Raw genomic sequence first — 19,212 nt, 5'->3', positions numbered from 1 at the left:
TATCCCTTGAGCCCTTCGAAGCTGCCCTTCAAGAACTCAAATCCACCGTGCGCGAGCCCCACGGTGGGCGCCAACTGTCGTGGAATTGTCACGGCAGATGTCCTCGAGCTAGGACTTAGTCGTGGAGCCATCGCAACTAGGAAGCTTGAAGGGGTTATGTGGGACAAGGAACACGAGGGTTTATACTGGTTCGGCCCCTTACGGTGAAGGTAAAAGCCTACGTCCAGTTTGAGGTGTTATTGATTAGGGTTACAATCGCCAGGGAGCTAAACAGCTATGCCCGGCTCTCGATGAGATTGTTGTCGCCCTTAAACCGCTGCCGGGTCCTCCCTTTATATAGGGAGGCTGACCCCCAGCGGCCCTTAGAGTCCCGGCCGGCTCATAAGAGCGTCCGGCTCGGACTCTAAACAATACTTGCCTTACACTACAAGTTTACTATAACAATGATTGTAACTACAGGCTTTAAGCCATATCCGGGTCTCAGCCCACCTCTGGCCCATCATCTTGAAACTTGGCCCCGGGCTTCTGGCAATGATCATTCGAAGAGTAACCCGGCCCCTCCTGGCGGGTGACTCTAAGGTCTATATCCTCAACAGCTACCGAAGCGCCGGCGAGCTCACTCGTTGAGCCGGCGGCCGACGCGCACAACGTGTTCGACGAAATGCCCCCAAGGTAGAAATTTTTTTCAACGTTTCTTTTCTTGTTATTTCAAGAATGCATTCATATAGATAGCTTACTCGCATTGTTCAAAAAACTTTGTAGTCTCAACGATGATGCATACATGTCAACTATGGGTGTTGGCTCCAACAATTCCCATTGGTCTCAAACAATGACATGCATTTCAAAGACCATGAGTTCGAGGTGGACGAGGAGGGTGAGGGCATTGTCCACATGCCGAAAGGAAGAGCGGGCAATTACACCAACGCCGATGACAATGTTACTATGCAATACTTGGTTGCAAGTGTCGAGGGATCCATCCGTTGGAGGTGATCAAAGTAGATATGCTTATTGGGGGCGGATGAAAGAACACTATGATGTTCACAACGTGAGTGGAATTGACCGCTCTGAGAGATCACTTCGGTCCCGGTTGTCGACAATCAACTCGGATTGTCAAAGGTGGGCGGCCTGTCAAAAGGCGGTTGACAAGTTGAACCCAAGTGGCACAAACGAGGACGATAGAGTAAGTGGCATTTCATACATGTTCATCATACTTGTTGTTGGTGTTCCAAGTGCTAACTTGCTTTGTTTTCATGTAGTACCACATTGCACAAAACTTGTTCAAAGAAGAGGAGAGGAAAACCAAGAAGGGGAAGATCAGGAAAGGAAGGGTCTTTACCTTGCCTCATTGCTATAACGTGTTGAAGGATGATGATAAATGGAAGAAGCGTGAAGATTTGGACGATTTGCATTTGAGCAACAAACGCAAGCGAACAATTGAGTTGAATGATGATGATGAGGAGGAGGATGATGCATCAAGTAATGAGGGTAAGAGAAGCCCCACACCCAACTCGGTTTCATACTCGAAGCCAAAACGACCGGATGGGTGCAAGAAAGACGCAAAAGAAAAGAAGAAGAGGAAAGGAGACGATGAGCTCAAAAATGCTATGGAAGCTATTGTGAAGGCAAGAAAAGAAGCCAACGAGGTGAGGAAAATGGCAACGAACCAAGATGCCGCGGCCGAGGAGAGGAGGTTGGCGGCCGAGGAGAGGAGGTTGGCGGCCGAGGAGAGGAGGGTGGCGGCCGAGGAGAGGAAGGTGGCTTTGGAGGAGAGGAAGGTGAGCAATGAGGAGCGAACAAGATTGTTGGAATGGGAGAAGCACTTGTTCTTCTTGGACACATCTAACCTCAATGAGGCGCAAAAGGAGTTTGTCAATCTTTCACGTGAAGAAGTCTTGATCCAAAAAAGAGCCATGATTCGTGCAATGGGTGGCTGTGGCCTTGGCGCAATGGGTGGCGGTGGCCTCGGCGCCATGGGTGGCGGTGGCCTCGGCGCCATGGGTGGTATGGGTGGCTCCGGAGGTTCCGTGGGCGGTTTAGGTGCCATGGGAGGCATGGGTGGCTTTGGAGCACCCCCCGACGCTATGGCCGCCATGGGAGGCATGAGTTTTGCTTCTCTCATGGAGGCATGGGTGCACCTCCAGCCGCCATGGGCGGAATGTCTTTCGATGTGCCTCCTCACACACATTCCCATGAAGATGCCGTTGAAGATCTTGCCAACACCGTCGGAGCTTCACGTGATGCGGTGCGCGATGAGGATATGGAGGAAGAATCATCTTCGGAGGAGGTAGAATCGTCTTCCGAAGACAAGGACGAAGACGAGGACGAGGATTGATGTGTCTTGAACTTGGTTTGCATTTTTGAACTTGGTTGGATGAACTTGTGGGCATGATTTTAAACTTGTGGGCATGAACTTTTATTCATCAACTTGTTTGTGTGAAATTTTATATGTCATGTTCATTGCATTTTGAATGTTTTCAAATCCATTTTGTGTCCAAAATGCCATATATGCAATGCCCCGGCAAGTCGCGCGCGCTGCATTTTTTGCGCGCTGCTGGAGCGGCACGCGCGCGCTGCTGGAGCGGCACGCGCGCGCTGCATTTTAGCGCGGCTGTTGGAGCCAGCGCTGGCGGCCGTGCAAAACCAGGCGAACGGCGCGCGGCGCGTAGCGCGGCTGTTGAAGATGCTCTAACATCCGAATAATAAGAGCCTCAAATGACTGCATCGTGACGTACCCAACAGCGTTGAGTAGCAATCTACACAGCGGAAGGCAACGTCCACGTCAACCAAAGACCGAGGGCGGCGGTCGGTGACGATTGATGGTGGACACAACTTCGGGAGAAATCCTTGTTTCTATCTTCATCGGAGCCGGTGACGGCAGCACCCGCGGGTGCCATGACCTTTCTTGGAAGCGTCGTCTTAGAGGTGTGCTCTTCCTCTCCACGGCATTGGCTCCGGAGGGAAAATTCAGATCAACTGGATCGGGCGATGGAGGCATCTTCACGTCTTTCTCCTCCTTAGGGGAATCGTCACGGAGCCGGCTACGACTGGGAGACCGGTGGATGGCGGCAACTTCGCCGCGTGGTTTGCTGAGGCGGGGCGCTGGTTTTTGTTTTGGTAACGGTGATGGTGTTGAGAGAAGTTCGGTTCGCAACATGGACTTTGGTAGTCGGTACTTCCCAGCGTGTCCGAGGTGCCCTTCCGTTGTTTGCTTGGTTGCATCGAAGTCGGAGCTGCGGTGGAGTGAGTCCAGGTGGTGACGATGACAGGCACTAGGTGGTCGTTTATGGAGGGCACGTTCGGCACAAGTCCTGCATATTTTTTCGATGCTTGTCGTCAAAGTTGGAGTTGTCGGTTGCTTACGCGTGTGGCCATCCGTTGCCATGTGCCGTTGTGGCTTCGGCGGCTGTTTGCGGGTTGACTTCGATGGTAGAGCTCTACGGTGAAGTCGGAGTCACCCATTCAAGACAACCGGTGATGATGATGACGCTTGTGACTCCTCAGCGGATGTCTTTCTTCTTTGTAGCTGCGAGTTTCATGTCGGTGACCAAGTTGACCGGTGATGTCCATGTCATATGGGTTGAGTTGTATCGGTTTAAGCCTGATTTTTCGTTAATTAACAGAGCAATTATCTTTTTCTTAATCAATGAAATGACAAGTCTTTTGCTTAGGTTTTTTTTTAAGACCGAGCCAGCACGTCTCGCATGCCCGGGACGGATGCCATGCCACTAGCCGGGCCAGCAGGAATAACAACGTCCAACGTCCAAACACACTCGAGAAAACACGGGCAACAGAGAACCATCAAACACGTTCCAACACACGTCCCGACAACATTCGCCATGGCGCTCACCCCGCGAGCCGTTCAAACGGGCGTACCCGGCGCACGCGTAATAGGCAGCTACCGCTAGTTAGCCCACTCCACACAGCCGGCTGCCCCATGCCGAAGCAGGCAGGAGGACCTGCCCAGAAAGGCTGCCTGGCGTGTGAAGATGAGCCTGACAAACGGGCCCGGCTGTCCCGTCGTGCGCAACTGCGCAGGCACTAGGTATATCGCGAAGGAGACTGACACCCACCAATGACAGTGGCCCTGGGTGAGCACACAGTCCACCCGTCCTGGTGCGCGGAGGCGAGCCCCGGTGTGCGAGCCGTCCAGAAGATCGGAAGGCTCGAACCGCCCCCGAGAGCCAATCACGGCAAGCCACCGCAAAACGGACGCCTCCGAGGTCCTCTTAGCCCACTCGCGCACCGGTCGGGACCGACCCTGCCATGGGTGGGGTAACGAAACCCGCGTTGCCTCGTCCACGTGCGCGCCCAGTGCAGCCCAATGAAATTGGCCCAGAAACGCACCTGCGGTCTACCTGTCATGGACCCGCTAGCCGGGTCGCCTAGGTCTAAACTATCCGGGAAGATAGGACGGCCCGGAGCGCTCCCGGATGGCCCTCGCGGCACACCACACCAAGCAACGGACAGCTCGGAGACTCTACTCACGTGTGGAGAGACAAGTGAGGCGGTTACTACACCATCCTTTATAGGAGTAATAGATTCACCAACGACATTGCGAGGATGGTTTGCATAAAATAAGATAATCTGCAATATTTAGGAACAATCGGAGTAGAAGATGGATTGCAATAAAGACATTGTATTTTCAAGTTCATAGGGTGATGTATGAGATACGAGCAAACTAACTGCTTGAATAGTCTGGTACATTTTGGTGGGAGTATAGGGTGATAAAACCATTAGCATAGATTATTGTGTTGCCAAGTGATAAACTTACAATGGACAACTTATCCTTCCGATTAGTAGCTCGATAGTAGACGTCCCTAGTGTTAGTTCGAATCTTGTTGCATGTTTAGTCAGTGGTTTGTTTAGCCATGTCATGCACATGGTTTTCCGTTTAGCATTGTAGTGAAGTTAGAGCAACTCTAGCAGACCCCACAAAACGCCCGGCCCGTAAAAATTCCGGCGAGTATGCGGGCTCGGGCCAATTTTACGGCCAGAACAGAGCACGCATACTCGCCCGGCCCGCAAAATTTTTTGCCGCAACCCGCAAACCGCACGCCCCGAGCACTATAAGCAAAGTACTAGTAGGCTAGCTACACATGGGGATGGACGTGTGCATGTTGGGTCATACTGCTCCAGTAGTCATGCATGTTTATCTCTAAGGTCTGTTCGCATTTAGCCTGGGACGTGTGAGTTCACGTCGAGGCATCTTTTCCCACTGGTTGTTTTGGTCACCCGCCAGACTCGGATCTTGGGATGGCATGATCAGATCAAGCTGCGCTAGGTGGGTTAGTCATGTGCATGTAACGGTGAGCTTGGCTCCCCAGAAGAATAAGAGAAGAAATCAAGAAAACAGGTGGGCAGTTGTGCCGCGCAAAACTAGTGGTGCCACTATCTTGGTCTTCCTCTAGCTCGTTTGTCTTCACCGTGTTAGAATACAACTTGTAATAGGATTAGGACTCCTACTCGGTTTGTAATAGGGCTAGGTCAGGTGCAGCTTGACTCTTATATATACCTCTTGTACTGGCACAATATTGCATCAACAATTATTCAATACAGTTCTACATGGTATCAGACTTACAATCCTAGGTATGGCTAACCTGCCGGCCCCGCCGCCTAGGCCATGGCGACCTGGGCGGCGACGATGGCTACACCATATGGTGTCTCGCCTGCCTATACCGGTGGCTGGCAGCCCGGTGCTCACCCTCACACCGACGCGCCCATCCTCGCGCCCCGACAGCCGACGGCCGCGTACCACGTTGCTCCCTCCTACGCGCCACCGATCTACAACACCAGTCCTTATGCATCATATGGCGCTCCATCGTCCCCCTACATGCAGCAGTACAATTATGGTGTCTCTCTTTACGCCGATGCCAGCCCTACTACCGACGCCACCACACCCGCAAGCGCCCATGACTACACCGGCCTCTACTTCGACTCCGAGCTGGGACCAAGCTGTTTTTCTACAAGCCATGAACAACTTTGCTGCTCAAGGGAACTCAGGTACGGATTGGATTTTCGATTCTGGTGCTTCTCGTCATATGTCTGCATCGAGTAATTTGCTTCCTTCTTGCACACCTTCGTCTTTTCCCTCTATTACTCTCGGTGTCTCGGTGATGGATCTTCTATTCCTATTTACTGTGTTGGTCAGGCTCAAATCCAATCCCCAACTAAGCCTTTGCTTCTTCATGATGTTCTTGTAGCTCCTGCTCTTATTAAAAATCTGATTTCTGTTCGCCAAATCACCACTGATAATCTTGTTTCTGTTGAGTTTGACCCCTTTGGTTTGTCTGTGAAAGACTACCGGACCAAGGCCGAGATCGCTCGATTCAATAGCTCCGGTGATTTATATTCTCTCCATGGTGTTCCGGCCGCTGCTCCTCCAACATCTATGGCAGCCTCTGTTGATCTGTGGCACTAACGTCTCGGCCATCCCAATAAAAATGTGTAATCCACACTTGGTAGTGAATTTTCAATACCTCGTCATAGAGACACTCATAATTCTTCTATGTGTCAATCATGTCAATTGGGCAAACATGTTCGCCTTCCCTTTAGTTCCTCTCAATCCTCTAGTACTTTTCCTTTTGAATTACTCCATTGTGATCTGTGGACATCACCAATAGAAAGTGTATCTGGTTTTAAGTATTATCTTGTGATTCTTGATGATTTTACTCATTATGTTTGGACTTTCCTTTACGCAACAAATCCGACGTTCATAATATATTCCTTAACTTTCAGCACTATGTCTCGGTCCACTTTTTCCTACCTATAAGATTTATACAATGTGATAATGGTCGTGAATTTGACAACTTTAAAAATTGAAATTTCTTTCTACAACATGGAATTCTCTTGCGTTTCTCCTGTCCTTATACCTCCCCTCAAAACGGCAAAGCCGAGCGTTCTCTTCGTACTCTTAATGACATCATTCGCACTTTGCTTGTTCACTCTTCTCTGCCTTCGACGTTATGGGCCGAGGCCCTCCACATGGCCACATATTTGCTCAATATGTGTCCATCTAGGGTTTTCTGACGAGCACAAGGGTTATCGTTGTCTAGAACTTGTTAGTGATCGTGTTCATGTGTCTCGTCATGTAACATTTGCTGAAAATATTTTCCCTTTTCCGAGCGTCAACAATTAGATCCCAACTCACCCACACCGTCCACTAGTCCCTCTCGTCGCAATCATCTTCCCTTCTTTCACCCGCCGACATATCCAGCGAAACCAGCCGCAGTAGCGGATCCTGCCACCACCACTTCTGTCATCATCTCTGTCCCGGCAGAGGAAAACACATTACACTCTGACGCGGCAGACCTCGTGTCGCCGCAGTCTTCACCGCCATCTCCCGCGTCTGCTTCCTACGCTGCGCCAGACGCGTCCACCACATCTTCCCCCACTCCTCCTGCTCATGCTATTCTCGTTCAGCTCCTACTAACGATCATACCATGCACACACGTGCCAAGTCCGGGTTTCGTTTACCTGCAAAAGATCGTCTCAATCTTCATGCATCTATATCTCCTTCCTCTCTACCCAAATCTTACAAATCAGCTCTCCTAGATCCTAATTGGGCCGCAGCTATGAAAGATGAATATGATGCCCTTCTGCAGAATAATACGTGGCAGTTAGTTCTGAAGGAAATATGCCCTAGAGGCAATAATAAAGTTATTATTTATTTCCTTATTCTCATTATAAATGTTTATTATTCATGCTAGAATTGTATTAACCAGAAACATACTACATGTGTGAATACATAGACAAACATAGTGTCACTAGTATGCCTCTACTTGACTAGCTCGTTGATCAAAGATGGTTATGTTTCCTAGCCATTGACATGAGTTGTCATTTGATTAACGGGATCACATCATTAGGAGAATGATGTGATTGACTTGACCCATTCCGTTAGCTTAGCACACGATCGTTGAGTATTCTGCTATTGCTTTCTTCATGACTTGTACATGTTCCTATGACTATGAGATTATGCAACTCCCGTTTACGGAGGAACACTTTGTTTGCTACCAAACGTCACAACGTAACTGGGTGATTATAAAGGTGCTCTACAGGTGTCTCCAAAGGTACTTGTTGGGTTGGCGCATTTCGAGATTAGGATTTGTCACTCCGATTGTCGGAGAGGTATCTCTGGGCCCACTCGGTAATGCACATCACTTAAGCCTTGCAAGAATTGCAACTAATGAGTTAGCTGCGGGATGATGTATTACGGAACGAGTAAAGAGACTTGTCGGTAACGAGATTGAACTAGGTACTGAGATACCAACGATCGAATCTCGGGCAAGTAACATACTGATGACAAAGGGAACAACGTATGTTGTTATGCGGTTTGACCGATAAAGATCTTCGTAGAATATGTAGGAGCCAATATGAGCATCCAGGTTCCGCTATTGGTTATTGACCGGAGATGTGTCTCGGTCATGTCTACATAGTTCTCGAACCCGTAGGGTCCGCACGCTTAACGTTCGGTGACGATTTGTATTATGAGTTATGTGATTTGATGTACCGAAGGTAGTTCGGAGTCCCGGATGAGATCGGGGACATGACGAGGAGTCTCGAAATGGTCGAGACGTAAAGATCGATATATTGGACGACTATATTCGGACATCGGAAAGGTTCCGAGTGATTCGGGTATTTTTCAGAGTACCGGAGAGTTACGGGAATTCGTATTGGGCCTTAATGGGCCATACGGGAAAGGAGAGAAAGGCCTCAAAAGGTGGCCGCACCCCTCCCCATGGTCTGGTCCGAATTGGACTAGGGAAGGGGGGCGCCCCTTTCCTTCCTTCTCCTTTTCCCTTCCCTTTTTCCTATTCCATGTGGGAGGAGGAATCCTACTAGGACTAGGGAGTCCTAGTAGGACTCCACACTTCTGGCGCGCCCTAGGGGCTGGCCGACCTCCCCTCCTCCATCCTTTATATACGGGGGCAGGGGGGCACCTCTAGACACACAAGTTGATCTGTTGATCTCTCCCAGCCGTGTGCGGTGCCCCCCTCCACCATAATCCACCTCGATCATATCGTAGTGGTGCTTAGGCGAAGCCCTGCGTCGGTAGCATCATCATCACTGTCATCACGCTGTCGTGCTGATGGAACTCTCCCTCGAAGCTCTGCTGGATCGGAGTTCGTGGGACATCATCGAGCTGAATGTGTGCTGAACTCGGAGGTGTCGTGCGTTCGGTACTTGGATCGGTCGGATCATGAAGACATACGACTACATCAACCGCGTTGTCATAACGCTTCCGCTTTCGGTCTACGAGGGTACGTGGACAACACTCTTCCCTCTCGTTGCTATGCATCACCATGATCCTGTGTGTGCGTAGGATTTTTTTTAAATTACTACGTTCCCCAACAGTGGTATCAGAGCCTAGTTTTATGCGTTGTTGTAATATGCACGAGTAGAACACAAGTGAGTTGTGTGCGATATAAGTCATACTGCTTACCAGCATGTCACACTTTGGTCCGGCGGTATTGTTAGATGAAGCAGCCCGGACCGACATTACGCGTACGACTTACGCGAGACTGGTTTTACCGCCGTGCTATGCACACGGGTGACTAGCGGGTGTCAGTTTCTCCAACTTTAGTTGAACCGAGTGTGGCTACGCCCGGTCCTTGAGAAGGTTAAAACAACACCAACTTGACAAACTATCGTTGTGGTTTTGATGCGTAGGTAAGAACGGTTCTTGCTCAGCCCGTAGCAGCCACGTAAAACTTGCAACAACAAAGTAGAGGACGTCTAACTTGTTTTTGCAGGGCATGTTGTGATGTGATATGGTCAAGGCATGATGCTATATTTTATTGTATGAGATGATCATGTTTTGTAACCGAGTTATCAGCAACTGGCAGGAGCCATATGGTTGTCGCTTTATTGTATGCAATGCAATCGCCCTGTAATGCTTTACTTTATCACTAAGCGGTAGCGATAGTCGTAGAAGCATAAGTTGGCGAGACGACAATGATGCTACGATGGAGATTAAGGTGTCGCGCCGGTGACGATGGTGATCATGACGGTGCTTCAGAGATGGAGATCACAAGTACAAAATGATGATGGCCATATCATATCACTTATATTGATTGCATGTGATGTTTATCTTTTATGCATCTTATTCTGCTTAGATCGACGGCAGCATTATAAGATGATCTCTCATTAAATTATCAAGGTATAAGTGTTCTCCCTGAGTATGCACCGTTGCGAAAGTTCTTCGTGCTGAGACACCACGTGATGATCGGGTGTGAAAGGCTCTACGTTCAAATACAACGGGTGCAAAACAGTTGCACACGTGGAATACTCGGGTTAAACTTGACAAGCCTAGCATATAACAGATATGGCCTCGGAACACTGAGACTACTCCATCTCATATGGTCGAGCGTGAATCATATAGTAGATATGATCAACATAGTGATGTTCACCATTGAAACTACTCCATCTCACGTGATGATCGGACATGGTTTAGTTGATTCGGATCACGTGATCACTTAGAGGATTAGAGGGATGTCTATCTAAGTGGGAGTTCTTAAGTAATATGATTAATTGAACTTAAATTTATCATGAACTTAGTCCTGGCAGTATTAGCATATCTATGTTGTAGATCAATAGCTCGCGTTTTGCTCCCCTGTTTTATTTTGATATGTTCCTAGAGAAAACCAAGTTGAAAGATGTTAGTAGCAATGATGCGGACTTGGTCCATGATCTGAGGATTAACCTCATTGCTGCACAGAAGTATTATGTCCTTGATGCACCGCTAGGTGACAGACCTATTGCAGGAGCAGATGCAGACGTTATGAACATTTGACAAAAGCTCGGTATGATGACTACTTGATAGTTTAGTGCACCATGCTTTACGGCTTAGAACCGGGACTTCAAAAATGTTTTGAACGCCACAGAGCATATAAGATGTTCTAAGAGTTGAAATTGGTATTTCATACTCATGCCCGTGTCGAGAGGTATGAGACCTCTGACAGTACTTTGCCTACAAGATGGAGGAGAATTGCTCAGCTAGTGAGCATGTGCTCAGAATGTCTGAGTACTACAATCACTTAAATCAAGTGGGAGTTAATCTTCCAGATAAGATAGTGATTGACAGAGTTCTCCAATCACTATCACCAAGTTACTACAACTTCGTGATGAACTATAATATGCATGGGATAACGGAAATGATTCCCGAGCTCTTCGTGATGCTGAAATCGACGAAGGTAGAAATCAAGAAAAACATCAAGTGTTGATAGTTGACAAGATAACTAGTTTCAAGAAAAGGGCAAAGGGAAGAAGGGGAATTTCAAGAAGAACGGCAAGCGAGTTGCTGCTCAAGTGAAGAAGCCCAAGTCTGGACCTAAGCCTGAGACTGAGTGCTTCTACTGCAAAGGAACTGATCACTGGAAGCGGAATTCCCGTAACTCTCCGGTACTCCGAAAAATACCCGAATCACTCGGAACCTTTCCGATGTCCGAATATAGTCGTCCAATATATCGATCTTTACGTCTCGACCATTTCGAGACTCCTCGTCATGTCCCCGATCTCATCCGGGACTCCGAACTACCTTCGGTACATCAAATCACATAACTCATAATACAAATCGTCACCGAACGTTAAGCGTGCGGACCCTACGGGTTCGAGAACTATATAGACATGACCGAGACACATTTCCGGTCAATAACCAATAGCAGAACCTGGATGCTCATATTGGCTCCTACATATTCTACGAAGATCTTTATCGGTCAAACCGCATAACAATATACGTTGTTCCCTTTGTCATCGGTATGTTACTTGCCCGAGATTCAATCATCGGTATCTCAATACCTAGTTCAATCTCGTTACCAACAAGTCTCTTTACTCGTTCCGTAATACATCATCCCGCAGCTAACACATTAGTTGCAATGCTTGCAAGGCTTAAGTGATGTGCATTACCGAGTGGGCCCAGAGATACCTCTCCAACAATCGGAGTGACAAATCCTAATCTCGAAATACGCCAACCCAACAAGTACCTTTGGAGACACCTGTAGAGCACCTTTATAATCACCCAGTTACGTTGTGACGTTTGGTAGCACACAAAGTGTTCCACCGGTAAAAGGGAGTTGCATTATCTCATAGTCATAGGAACATGTATAAGTCATGAAGAAAGCAATAGCAGAATACTCAACGATCGTGTGCTAAGCTAACGGAATGGGTCAAGTCAATCACATCATTCTCCTAATGATGTGATCCCGTTAATCAAATGACAACTCATGTCAATGGCTAGGAAACATAACCATCTTTGATCAACGAGCTAGTCAAGTAGAGGCATACTAGTGACACTATGTTTGTCTATGTATTCACACATGTATTATGTTTCCGGTTAATACAATTCTAGCATGAATAATAAACATTTATCATGAGAATAAGGAAATAAATAATAACTTTATTATTGCCTCTAGGGCATATTTCCTTCAGTCTCCCACTTGCACTAGAGTCAATAATCTAGTTCACATCGCCATGTGATTTAACACCAATAGTTCACATCACCATGTGATTAAGACCCATAGATCACATCGTCATGTGACCAACACCCAAAGGGTTTACTAGAGTCAATGATCTAGTTCACATCGCTATGTGATTAACACCCAAAGAGTACTAAGGTGTGATCATGTTTTGCTTGTGAGAGAAGTTTAGTCAACGGGTCTGCCACATTCAGATCCTTATGTATTTAGCAAATTTCTATGTCAACAATGCTCTGCATGGAGCTACTCTAGCTAATTGCTCCCACTTTCAATATGTATCCAGATTGAGACTTAGAGTCATCTGGATCAGTGTCAAAACTTGCATCGACGTAACCATTTACGACGAAGCTTTTTGTCACCTCCATAATCGAGAAACATATACTTATTCCACTAAGGATAATTTTGACCGCTGTCCAGTGATCTACTTATTAGATCACTATTGTACTCCCTTGCCAAACTCAGTGTAGGGTATACAATAGATCTGGTACACAGCATGGCATACTTTATAGAACCTATGGCCAAGGCATAGGGAATGACTTTCATTCTCTTTCTATCTTCTGTCGTGGTTGGGCTTTGAGTCTTACTCAATTTCACACCTTGTAACACAGGCAAGAACTCTTTCTTTGACTGTTCCATTTTGAACTACTTCAAAATCTTGTCAAGGTATGTACTCATTTAAAAACTTATCAAGTGTCTTGATCTATCTCTGTAGATCTTAATGCTCAATATGTAAGCAGCTTCACCGAGGTCTTTCTTTGAAAAACTCCTTTCAATCACTCATTTATGCTTTGCAGAATAATTCTACATTATTTTTTATCAACAATATGTCATTCACATATACTTATCAGAAATGCTGTAGTGCTCCCACTCACTTTCTTGTAAATACAGGCTTCACCGCAAGTCTGTATAAAACTATATCCTTTGATCAACTTATCAAAGCGTATATTCCAATCCCGAGATGCTTGCACCAGTCCATAGATGGATCGCTGGAGCTTGCATATTTTGTTAGCACCTTTAGGATTGACAAAACCTTCTGGTTGCATCATATACAACTCTTCTTTAAAAAATCCATTAAGGAATGCAGTTTTGTTTATCCATTTGCCAGATTTCATAAAGTGCGGAAATTGCTAACATGATTCGGACAGACTTAAGCATAGATACGAGTGAGAAACTCTCATTGTAGTCAACACCTTGAACTTGTCGAAAACCTTTTGCGACAATTCTAGCTTTGTAGATAGTAACACTACTATAAGCGTCCGTCTTCCTCTTGAAGATCCATTTAATCTCAATGCTTGCCGATCATTGGGCAAGACAATCAAAGTCCATACTTTATTCTCATACATGGATCTCATCTCAGATTTCATGGCCTCAAGCCATTTCGCGGAATCTGGGCTCATCATTGCTTCCTCATAGTTCGTAGGTTCGTCATGGTCAAGTAACATGACCTCCAGAACAGGATTACCGTACCACTCTGGTGGGGATCTCACTCTGGTTGACCTACGAGGTTCAGTAGTAACTTGGTCTGAAGTTACATGATCATCATCATTAGCTTCCTCACTAATTGGTGTAGGAGTCACAGGAACAAATTTCTGTGATGAACTACTTTCCAATAAGGGAGCAGGTACAGTTACCCCATCAAGTTCTACTTTCCTCCCACTCACTTCTTTCGAGAGAAACTCCTTCTCTAGAAAGGATCCATTCTTAGCAACGAATATCTTGCCTTCGTATCTATGATAGAAGGTGTACCCAACAATAACTTTTGGGTATCCTACGAAGACGCACTTTTCCGATTTGGGTTTGAGCTTATCAGGATGAAACTTTTTCACATAAGCATCGCACCCCAAACTTTAAGAAACGACAGCTTAGGTTTCATGCCAAACCATAGTTCATACGGTGTCGTCTCAACGGATTAGACGGTGCCCTATTTAATGTGAATGCAGTTGTCTCTAATGCATAAGCCCAGAACGATAGTGGTAAATCGGTAAGAGACATCATAGATTGCACTATATCCAATAAAGTACGGTTTTGACGTTCGGACACACCATTATGCTGTGGTGTTCCAGGTGGCACGAATTTGTGAAACTATTGCACATTGTTTTAATTAACTCGTAACTCAAATATTTGTCTCCGCGATCAGATCGTAGAAATTTTATTTTCTTGTCACGATGGTTTTCCACTTCACTCTGAAATTCTTTGAACTTTTCAAATGTTTCAGACTTATGTTTCATCAAGTAGATATACCCATATCTGCTCAAATCATCTGTGAAGGTCAGAAAATAATGATACCCGCCGCGAGCCTCAACACTCATCGGATCGCATACATCAGTATGTATTATTTCCAATAAGCCAGTTGCTTGCTCCATTGTTCCGGAGAACGGAGTTTTAGTCATCTTTCCCATAAGGCATGGTTCGCAAGCATCAAGTGATTCATAATCAAGTGATTCCAAAATCCCATCAGCACGGAGTTTCTTCATGCGCTTTACACCAATATGACCTAAACGGCAGTGCCACAAATAAGTTGCACTATCATTATTAACTTTGCATCTTTTGGCTTCAATATTATGAATATGTGTATCACTACGATCGAGATCCAACAAACCATTTTCGTTGGTGTGTATGACCATAGAAGGTTTTTATTCATGTAAACAGAACAACAATTGTTCTCTAACTTAAATGAATAACTGTATTGCAATAAACATGATCAAATCATATTCATGCTCAACGCAAACACCAAATAACACTTATTTAGGTTCAATACTAATCCCGAAAGTATAGGGAGTCTGCGATGATGATCATATCAATCTTGGAACCCTCAAAAGGTGGCCGCACCCCTCCCCATGGTCTGGTCCGAATTGGACTAGGGAGGGGGGCGCCCCCTTCCTTCCTTCTCCTTTTCCCTTCCCTTTTTCCTATTCCATGTGGGAGGAGGAATCCTACTAGGACTAGGGAGTCCTAGTAGGACTTCACACTTCTGGCGCGCCCTAGGGGCTGGCCGGCCTCCCCTCCTCCATCCTTTATATACGGGGGCAGGGGGGCACCTCTAGACACACAAGTTGATCTGTTGATCTCTCCCAGCCGTGTGCGGTGCCCCCCTCCACCATAATCCACCTCGATCATATCGTAGCGGTGCTTAGGCGAAGCCCTGCGTCGGTAGCATCATCATCACCATCATCACACCGTCGTGCTGACGGAACTCTCCCTCGAAGCTCTGTTGGATCGGAGTTCGTGGGACGTCATCGAGCTGAACGTGTGCTGAACTCGGAGGTGCCGTGCGTTCGGTACTTGGATCGGTCGGATCGTGAAGACATACGACTACATCAACCGCGTTGTCATAACGCTTCCGCTTTCGGTCTACGAGGGTACGTGGACAACACTCTCCCCACTCGTTGCTATGCATCACCATGATCCTGTGTGTGCGTAGGAATTTTTTTGAAATTACTACGTTCCCCAACAAGTTCCTCATCCTTCCAATACAAATATCGTTTCGGGCAAATGGGTTTTTCGCCATAAATTTAATTCTGATGGGAGTCTTGCACGTTATAAGGATCGACGGGTATGTCGTGGTTACTCTCAGCAACATGGCATCGATTATGATGAGACTTTCTCTCCAGTTGTCAAGCCCAGCACTATTCGCACTGTCCTTAGCATCGCCATCTCTTTTTCCTGGCCAATTCATCAACTAGATGTCAAAAATGCTTTTCTTCATGGCTCTCTTCAAGAAACAATCTATTGACAACAACCTCTTGGCTTCGAACATTCCTCCTATCCTAATCATGTTTGTCTTCTTAACAAATCTCTTTATGGTCTTAAACAAGCACCACGTGCCTGGTTCCAACGCTTTTCTACTTACGCTCAAACCATCAGTTTTACCCCTTCCCGTTCTGACACTTCACTCTTCACCTTTCATCACAACACCAACACTGCTTACCTTCTTTATATGTTGATGATATTATCCTCACAGCTTCCTCACAACAATTTTTAGATCATATTATCTCTCTTCTTCGCCACGAATTCTCTATGACAGATTTAGGTCTTCTTCATCACTTCTTAGGTATTGCTGTTATCCGTGACTCCTCTGGTCTTTTCTTGTCTCAACGTCAGTACACTATGGATCTTCTTTCTCGTGCTGGTATGCTTGATTGTCAAACTTCCCGTACCCCTGTTGATACAAGTTCCAAACTCTCTGCCGACGGTGATCCTTTCTCTGATCCTTCTCTTTATCGTAGTCTTACCGGTGCACTTCAGTATCTCACTCTCACTCGTCCTGAAATTTCTTTTGCTGCCCAACAAGCTTGTTTATACATGCACGATCCTCGTATTCCACACTACAATCATGTCAAACGTATTCTTCGGTATCTCAAAGGCACACTAGACTTAGGTCTTCATATCAACAAATCCTCTCCCACCTCCTTGACACCTTACTCTGATGCAGACTGGGCTGGTTGTCCAGATACTCGTAGGTCCACATCCGGATTTTGTGTTTTTCGTGGTAACAATTTGGTTTCTTGGTCTTCAAAAAGGCAGGTTACGGTCTCCCGCTCGTGCGCTGAAGCTGAGTACCGCGCTGTGGCTCATGCGGTTGCTGAAACGGTTTGGTTGCGCCAGTTGCTGTCGGAGCTGCACCGTCCTATTGAGCAAGCTACCATTGTTTACTGTGATAATATTTCAGCTGTCTACATGTCAGGGAATCCGGTTCAACACCGTCACACCAAGCATATTGAGATCGACATTCATTTTGTTCAAGAGAAGGTGGCTCTCGGTCAAGTTCGCGTTCTCCACGTGCCCACTTCTGCTCAGTTCGCTGATATCTTTACTAAAGGCCTAGCGACTACTCCGTTTCAAGACATTTGTTTCAGTCTCAACGTCGTCGAGCCTACTGTGACACTGCGGGGGGATGTTAGAATACAACTTGTAATAGGATTAGGACTCCTACTCGGTTTGTAATAGGGCTAGGTCAGGTGCGGCTTGGCTCTTATATATACCTCTTGTACTGGCACAATATTACATCAATAATTATTCAATACAATTCTACACACCGTGTTCGCGTACGTAGCCTCACGTTTGTTCCAACACCTAGAAGCGCAAAGCAACATGCCATAGTATGCAAGTAGCTAGTTCTCCGCACCAATCTTGTGTTTACAAAAGGACTCTGCAGGTTGGGTGATACCAGTCAATGGACCGGCTACAAACACATAACTAACAAATCTATCCGATGTCTCATTTGAAACTAGCTTAGATGCAGTGCACTAGATGATGCACATGTTATAATGCCTATACTGGCTAACTTAGAAAATAAACTCATGATTGCATCGTCGTTGTGTTGTCAAGTTTGTGAACTACATATCCCGGGTCATTTACCATGCCACTAGCAATTTCCCGCTAAATCGCATCGCTAAGATTAAACAATATGTTGCTTTGGACGAAAATATGTATCATTGGTACATAAGTAGAATTCTGGTAGAAGTAAAATTTGGTGTGTTTTGTCTATGAGAACGTGTCTGAAGGGAAGGCACATGGGTCGATAACATCAATATCAAAGATTTGGAGGAGCGCTAACAAATACTCCTATATGTTAGTTGAATGTATGATTCATACTACTATCAATGATTATTAGGTGTATAGGTAGTAGATGCTTTATTTATAAGAGCCTATTTGTATCTAGTATCTTATTTGCAAACGAGTTTATATACGTCGATAATGATGCTCCTATTGTAATGCATTTTGTGGCTAGTCAAGAAAATGAACCCCGTGGGATATGATTCTCATTGCGCTGTATTGTATGTCAATTATGTATCTCTCTCCATTTACCGTGCTGCTTGCAATTTCCTAGTGCCTCGCATGCCCACGAGTAGATGATATTCCATTTTGCACAAGAATATGTATCATGTGTTATACATATGGAATCTATGTAAAAGCTTAGCTCCGTGTCTTTTGGCTTGGAGAGTGTGTTTGAGGAAAAGAAAAATGTGTCAAGAAAATCGATACCATATATGAGAAGGAGCACTGAAAAATATTTATATATTAGTGGCATGTATGGTTCGTACTGTGAACGACAATTTGGTGTACGAGGGGAGTAAAACCGCAGCAAGTGATACTAGCTCCACTGCTCAAGTGTATTCTCTTTTGTTAGCAGGCATCAAGGTAATTTATGTGACAGACACATGCATAGCACAAATAAAAGATAGTATAGATAGAAGTTCATTTTGATTGGGCCAGCACACTCTTCTTAAATATGATTTTTTTGGTACCATACTCTTATAACTTGGATACCCCTATTGGATAAAGGCACGTTATGATTTACTCCCTCCGTCCCATAATATAAGAGCGTTTTTGACACTACACTAGTGTCAAAAACGCTCTTATATTATGGGACGGAGGGAGTGTAGTGTCAAAAACGCTCTTATATTATGGGACGGAGGGAGTAGCATGCAACCTGCTAACCCATGCAATTACGAATAAACAAGTCTTCTTCAATATGTACAAGTCCTAGGGGGATATGAATCACAACCGGATAGAATGGATGATGAAGTTTCAGTCTCAAAGAAAGAAGGTCGCCCTTGTTTGCGGGAGCCTCATCTCATACTGCATGGCGTCCATGGCACTGCAGACAACGTTTCTTGTACAGAAATGATACTTGATCGCCATATCAGTCTCGTGTTCACGAGGTTTGATGGTGATGTATACTTCCCAATGCCTTCAATGTCTACAAGCAATGAAACAGCCCAAGGCGAATGGCAATATA

The sequence above is a fragment of the Triticum aestivum genome, chromosome 5D, assembly GCF_018294505.1.
Source record: "Triticum aestivum cultivar Chinese Spring chromosome 5D, IWGSC CS RefSeq v2.1, whole genome shotgun sequence".
In the NCBI taxonomy this organism is placed as follows: Eukaryota; Viridiplantae; Streptophyta; class Magnoliopsida; order Poales; family Poaceae; genus Triticum; species Triticum aestivum.
The sequence above is the reverse complement of the archived record's forward strand: the minus strand, read 5'-3'. Positions refer to the sequence as shown.